The sequence below is a fragment of the Aquila chrysaetos genome, chromosome 13, assembly GCF_900496995.4.
Source record: "Aquila chrysaetos chrysaetos chromosome 13, bAquChr1.4, whole genome shotgun sequence".
In the NCBI taxonomy this organism is placed as follows: Eukaryota; Metazoa; Chordata; class Aves; order Accipitriformes; family Accipitridae; genus Aquila; species Aquila chrysaetos.
The window spans coordinates 40,793,433-40,800,945 of record NC_044016.1 but is presented as its reverse complement, the minus strand read 5'-3'; the positions used below and the strand labels follow the sequence as shown (position 1 = coordinate 40,800,945).

The following is a 7,513-nucleotide window of genomic DNA, read 5'->3' as shown; positions in this document are numbered from 1 at the left end:
AAGAAGGGGTTTTCCATGCGCTGCATAGACATCTGCACCATTATTCTGTATTAAACTGCAGGATCATGCAGCTCACGGATGGCATTTCTCCTTTGCTCTTGATAACTGTAAGTTTTCCTGTAAAAAGAAAAAAATAAGTGTCCTGGTTTTGGCTGGGATAGAGTTAATTTTCTTTCCAGTAGCTGGTATAGTGCTGTGTTTTGGGTTCAGTATGAGAATAATGCTGATAACACACTGATGTTTTCAGTTGTTGCTAAGTAGTGTTTAGACCAAGTCAAGGATTTTTCAACTTCTCATGGCCAGCCAGCAAGAAGGCTGGAGGGGCACAAGGAATTGGGAGGGGACACAGCCAGGAGAGCTGACCCAAACTGGCCAAAGGGGTATTCCATACCATATGACATCATGCCCAGTATATAAACTGGGGGGAGCTGGCCTGGGGGGATCGCTGCTCTGGAACTAACTGGGCATGGGTCGGCAAGTGGTGAGCAATTGCCTTGTGCATCACTTGTCTTGTATATTCCAATTCTTTTATTATTATTCTTGTCATTTTATTATTGTTATTATTATAATTATTATTTTCTTCCTTTCTGTCCTATTAAACTGTTCTTATGTCAACTCACAGGTTTTACTTTTTTTTTCTCCCATTTCTCTTCCCCATCCCGCTGGATGGGGGGAAGTGAGTGAGTGGCTGCCTGGTGCTTAATTGCTGGCTGGGGTTAAACCCCGACAATAAGATGAAAGGTCTGTATAAATTTTTAGCCTTTTGCCATAGACAGAAACAGGCCAGGAGGCAAAACTGGCAGGAGCAGGACATTAAATACACACACTTCCAGAGTATCATCAGTTACGCAACCCACGATGGTGGGGAGGGGAAATCCCAGCAAGTTCCTAATCCCAGAGGCATGTAAGGGCACAAGCAACATGCCAGGAGAGGAACCATCGAGGGGGGAAAAGCAAGCAACCCAAACTTTCCATGCCACCTCTCGTGGTGCTTCCAGGAGGGGTTTTCTTTTTGGCCAGATGCAGCTCTGTTGCAAAGCCAAGGAGTGCAAAGCTAGCATGGAAAAAATAGGTCAGTTTATGACTGCTTTAGTAAATGAGACTCATTGCAGCCATGATGCTGGGGAGGAGTTTGTCCCCACCATGCTGACCAGCTTTCCTCGCCAGTGATGTCTTTTTGCAACGCGATCTATGGGCAGATGTGACTCACAGGCAACAGGATCCTGCCGGTACCTGCCTGCTGGTGGGAGGCTCCAGTGAGAGACTATTGAAAGGTGGTTTGGGGGGGAAAGCAGCAAATAAGGCAAGTCTTTTTCTTGCTGTGTTTCAAAGACAAAGCTAGATCCTTGAGGAAGCAGATTAGCCAAAGTAATTTAATATCTATTTCTCTTCTGCACGAAGCAGCAACTGAAATATAAAATATCGGAGGTGGTACATACCCTCCTTCTCTTTACTCTTAGACAACTGTCTTAAAAAAGGCTGTAAATGTTCATCCAGCTGCTACAATCTGATTAGGAGTGTAATAACCTTTGCTCATGTGCTAGCTGCTATTCCAGGCAGGGACACACGTAAGCTCCTTACGGATGGGAGGGACCCGGACCCTCCCTCACCGCAGGCTGATGCCTTCCCAATGAGGCACTGCGTCTTTAGAAGATAACCTGCATGGGACACAGCTCCCAAAAATGTGCCTTTGACCCCTCCCAGGGTTGGTGGCATCACCCAGGTGTGCTAGAAGGTAAAATAATAACCTTTATTAAAAATAAAACCAAATGCCTTTTTTGGACATACTTTTTTTCCTGGAATAAGCACTGATAATAAAAGTACTTTGAAGGGGAGAAAAAAACAAATCAAGTTTGGGTATTTGAGCCTCCCTGCTGCCAGCTGGATTAATTTATGGGAAATGGGAGAAGTAAGTCACTCTTGTTCGAGGAAGATATTTGCTGTCCAATTTGGTTTCAGCCCAGCATTTGGTTTAAAAATAACTTGCCCCTGTGCCTTGGGAGCAGCCGCTGTGGGACACGAGGGTTTGTGCCTCTGGGCTGAACAATTCCCTGCTGTGTCCAAGAGAATGAGCGACGGGAAGAGCTGTAACCCTTTGCAGAAAGGGCTCGTTATGTCCTTTGATATCAATAAATCTCTTGTTTTTCAGACAGACGAGGACAGCCTGGCATTTGTGCTCTTTTAAAACACGATGCCCCTCCGTAAAGGTGCAGGAACAAATACCTTCCCAGCAATGCTCTAATCCAGCTTCCCATAAACTTCCCCAAGCGGTGCAGTACCCACCAGCTGGCTCCTTCGCAGGAAAAGCTGAATATCTGTATTTTTTTTTCCTCGCAGCAGGACTTGTAATATATGACTCACTGGGAGGCTTTCCTTTGCCTCTCCCTCATTTATTTTTAACTTGCAATCCCCTCAGAAGACTTTCCGAGATCAGAGTAGCGGCGTAAGCACGTTGCATGACATAACGTGGCTGCGCTGAGGTCACCTTCTTAAAAATAAACCGGGGCACACCCAGGATGGGCAAAGGTGCTCCCATTTTCATTGTTTTTACATCAATCACCCATGCCAGCCTCGGATCCCACTTTGGAGAATTGCTCCTATGCCAGAATGCGTCAGCTGCGTGCCGAGAGCTTGTAGGAGCGTGCCGAAATCCCGGCTGACGTATTTAAATGTTGTATTCCCCAAGTGGAGCTGCGGGCAGGAGCTGCTGCTTTTGGAGGTGTGATGGGTGGAGGGGTAACACTGCAGGCCTTGGGGCTCCCTGCGGATTCCTGGCTGGGTTGTCTTGGGAAAGGGGGAGGAGAAACCAGTTTTCCCAGTGGGAAAAGGGGCTGCGGGGTGAGATGGGGAAAGCTGAACCCCAGGAAATACAGCCAATTATTTGTTTTTTAATTAAAATAAAAGTCAAGCAATAGACTGAAACAAGGACCAGGTTGGAGATGGAGAAATATTTAAAAGAACTGTTCTTTTTTTCACTCAGGTATATATTTTTCTTTTATATATGTATATATGTATGTTCCTGGTCTTCACCTTGTTTATTCACGTGAGAATGAATCGAGCTTTTGCACCCCATGACCTGGTTTCTAACTCACATGCTCCACAACGATGAGATGATTAAACCCAACTCATCACAAAATGGTCGTGCAAATCCTCTTAGCTGAGCCGGTGAGTACGTTCCCATCCGGATTTTATCCCTCTCCCTCCATATAAAGGGTTCCCAGGGCCGGGGCTGGCTTTATGTGGTTTCATCCCCTTTTTCTCCCGGCGTAAATGAGAATAAGCAAAGATGAAATGGGCTTGGGAAATGTGTGCCCGTAGGGGAAATCAGGTCAGATTTTTAGCCATTAGGGTTTTTAATCTATTGAAACAGTTTCCCACATGATGTGCACCCTACCATCCATTTTGGAGCATCTTCCAGCTGGGATGTCAACCCAAGACCAGGTGTGGCTTAGTCCAGAGCTTTTCTTTCCCCTAAACCAACAAATTAAAGGCTCTTTATGAAGTTTGTGCTGAGGATCAGGCTCACGTTATATACCAAAGAGACATTATAGACCAAATATTCAGGCATTATATGCCAAATCTGCTCCATACGTTTCATTCTCTGCCCTTTTATCTCGGAAGGGGAGCTGCTGATGGGAGAAAGCTTTACCATTGCCTGCGTGGGAGCAAGAACAAGCCAATAATCGCTGTCTGGTGTGAGGAGAAGCCCTGGGAGAGACAAGGCTGCTCTGAAGATGCTCAAGATGCTCATGCAGAGTTGTCATGGGCACGATGCTCTCCGTAGTCATCTCCATGGCTACCTCAGCACTGAGCAGAGGGGATGCAAGCGGTGTAGGAACGGCGTTGTTAGCTTAAATGCTGCACGGTCTCTCTCAGCTGGTGTAAATAAGTAATGCTTGGGATCATCCAAGAGGTTTATCTTCAGGGATGATGGCTGGTTTTTAGCCGGAGCTTGAAGGCAGCTGAGATTGCAAATGTGTTTGTTTATGAAAAACAGATTTGTAGCATCTCCCCTAAAGTATTTCTACAGTGGATGCACTGGGGTACAAGTGCATGATGTACTTAGATGAGGCTCAGGTTTTTTAACTCGCCCTTAGCCAATGCGATTGAAAAACCCAGATAATGTTCCTGCTTCTGACCCAAGATTATGCTATTGGAGTGGCTACCTTAAGAAAAGAGGGCTGTGTATAGATAAGGAAGTTCATATTTCAGCAGGGTGTGGAGAAGGAAGCATTTTGAAATAAGGTTTTTTCCCTCAGCTAACAATTTTTTTGTAAACAACAGTGAAGATTATGCACAATAGGACCATCTAGTTAATACAGTCTGGAACTGAGGTGTCCTAGCGTTAGGGACTGAGCAGAGATGCCGGAGCCGACAACTCCCCTAAAGGATTTCTCCTTAATTTTATCTCCTTAACTTTTCCAAAGCAACTCCCAATACAGTGCAAACACTGTGGCTCACAGCCTGAATAGAGAAAGCTGGGACAATAAAAGTCATGGTAAATCTGTGCAGAGGGCTTGAATTACAGGGAAGAAGCCCACAGGCTTTTCAGGGCTTGGGGGTGCCGCGATCTCCGTGCTACCAAGAGCAAAAAAACAGAGGTGTCAAGTACAGGCTGCAAAGCATTTTATCTATCAATGCTTCGAGGGGATGGAGGTTAATAGTTCATAAGATGATGAACATAAAACCTTGCTATGAGCCCACGTGCGGGATCAGCACCGGAGGACAAACCTCAGCTTGGGCAATGGTGTTTTGCTCCAGTGACAGGCAAAGAGATTTTTTTTTTCTCTCTACAATTACCCCTAAAGCTGCGGCTCATTAAACTATACAACCCTAACGTGCCCTTTCCCCAGCAGCTCCAGTGACCTTGGCCCCGGGCTTGTTTTTCAGTGCATTTCTCAGCAAGGCTCTAGGGAGGGAATAATGATCAAAATACAGAAACCAGAGGAAATCAGTTTTGCATTTGCAGTGGCATGTCAGGACACGCTGTTTATCCTGAGCCGGAGTGGACCGGGCAAATCATTCACACCGGGCTCGGTGCAAGGAGGCTTCCTGCAAGCAAAGCCCCATCTGCAGCTGTTAAATAGCAAATAATAATGAGCACTAATATTACAACACAGTTTATTTTTCCCAGGGTGTTTTATTGTCCGTATTCTGGCCTGAAACATCTGTGCCATCCAAAATATTTTTGTGGTATCAATAATCCAAGGAGCTTGTCATGTTAAAAATAGAGGAAGCTGGAGCAAAGCCTCTGGGACTTGATTTCTCACAAAGTGTAGCCTGTTTGGGAGCTTGGGTTCTTCTGCTAAGGATTCATTAGGTAATCTGTTGCTCAAAAAAAAAAAGGAAAGTTTGACAAAATTACATCAACTCCTTGGCTGAGATGAAATGAAATAAAGCTGAGAATTGGTGTCTTATTGCTCCCTCACTAATCATTGGAGCTCTCCTGCACAAATAGCTTTAAAATGAACGTTTTGGGGACTGGGATGGGAATGAAGTTTTGAACTGCTCTTCACGGCAGCTGTTTTGTATTTAAGCTTTCTGAGTTGTTTTCAGAGAATGATGAGAAAGGCAGATGGAGGAGGTTGCAGATCCTTTTTCTGGAGAAAAAAGGGGGTTGGCATCCCTTGAAAAATGGGGAGAGAAAAAAAGAAAGGAAATGAAATAACAATAGTAAACCTGGATACTATTTTAAGTCCAGAAATAGGCTGATTCTGGCAGAATTGGCTGCTAATACTTTTCCTGCATTTCTCCTTAGTTCTGGGAATAGAGAAGAACAACTTATGTCTTGAAATAGGTATTGGTGGAGAACTGCACCTGGGCTGAGCAGAGGTCCTGGCTCTCCACCACAGACCCAACCCAGCAAGGGAGAGCCGACAATTCCACTGCCCTCCAGCCCTTTGAATTATTGATCTCGTATGTATTAATTATAGACACTTCTCGAGGTCAGTAGGTAGAGCACGAGGAAGGTGTGCCGGGTCAGGTGTCGCAGGAGTTGAATTTCAAGAGAGGAGGATTTGAGAAGGGAAGTGGTTTAATCAATACCAGTTTAGTTAAGTCCTTATAAGTGCACAGAACACGGATCCCAGACAAATTGAGATACCCACTTTTCGTAAAAAAAAAAAATACCACATCCAGGAGCTGGAAATGAGCTAATTTCAGTCTTTAATTTATCAATACAAGTAATCAAGCAGGGGGAAGGTGTGTCAGCCTATGAGAGGGGGTCCCTTTGGGGAGGGATTGGAGATAATCATAAACCATGACCTTGCTTTGGGTGAGGAATCATTATCCAGCTTGCCCTCGTTTTTGGTTTGGTTTTTTTTTTCCTAAAAAATAAAGTGCCCTTCAATTGGTTTAGGACAATTTTCAGGATTATTTGTTGGTGGTTTACTACTAACTCAGAGATGCAACTGCTCACATTTTTAATCCACCTACCTCCCAGGCAGGGAACAGAGATATTGCAGCGGTGACGATGCGCGTGTATAAAACATATCTATTTGGGGGTGAATTCCTCTGTTATTCATTACTTACCTCTGTGCTTAGCTGCTATTTATTGCGACCCAGCTACAAGAAATAACTTTAGGAAGAAGAGCCAGCTGAATCCAGCTCGTTTGTTTGCAAACCTGTATCATTTTTTAATCAATGGATCAGCTAAACAAATATTACTGCATTTATATCACTTACCATTTAAGTAGATAATCCCTTTGCTCTTCTGCACCACATAGTGGGTATTATGTCATTTAAAATGTAGTACTACTGTTGAGAGCGTGTTATAAAAATGAGGCAGACCTTTCCCTTGTAATTATCTCAGAATTTTGTGACTGTAAGCCTTCAAAATATACCTGGCTGGGAGCAGAAGAGTCGTGGATGTATTTTCTGATTGACTCCCAGGTACCAACCTGACTTCTCCACACCCCTGCCTTTCCCCACCACCAACCTTCCTCTGACCACAAAACACTCCATTTTAAAGCTGATTTTTGCAGATGACACCACCGGAGCATTTCCAGATGGGCTGAGGACAACCCTGGGCATGGGGGTTCCTGCAGAAATCCTCCTTTGGGCTTCAGCTCCCCAAATCTCTTTTGCAAAAAGCCTTTGCAATGCTGACCTCTGCAGGCAAATACTGCATAAACCCAGCTGTCTCTAGGCAGCAATAACCTAAATAATGCATTAAGCAGGTGTTTTACACATTATTGCTGGCTGTGGGTAGCAATAGCCTTTTAATAATGCAGAAAATTGAGGCATTTCTCTGTCGGTTAGCAAACAGAGTATTTCGGTGAGGGAAATACTGGGAAATCCTCATTCGCTTGGAAGGGGCTGATCTGCTAACTCCTATAGAGATTTTATAAATGATCTGCTGGTTGGACAAAGCGCTTTGAAATCAGGGAATGAAGGATATGAATGAAAAGCAAGCATTTCACACCGTAAAGCCATCGATGCTATAAACTGGGAGTCAAGGGCCCTGACTGGGCTTCCTTGGGGGGGGGGGGGGGGGGGGGGCGGGGCAGAAACT

General features: G+C 44.8%; 1 long non-coding RNA gene across 1 annotated transcript; it reads left to right on the top strand.

Moving 5' to 3' along the window:
* Positions 1–692: 692 nt before the first annotated feature.
* On the top strand, positions 693–7,130 carry LOC115350195. Its single transcript, XR_003926343.1, has 3 exons — positions 693–1,735; positions 2,981–3,165; positions 3,622–7,130. It is a non-coding gene; the product is annotated as an uncharacterized LOC115350195 (long non-coding RNA).
* Positions 7,131–7,513: the final 383 nt, after the last annotated feature.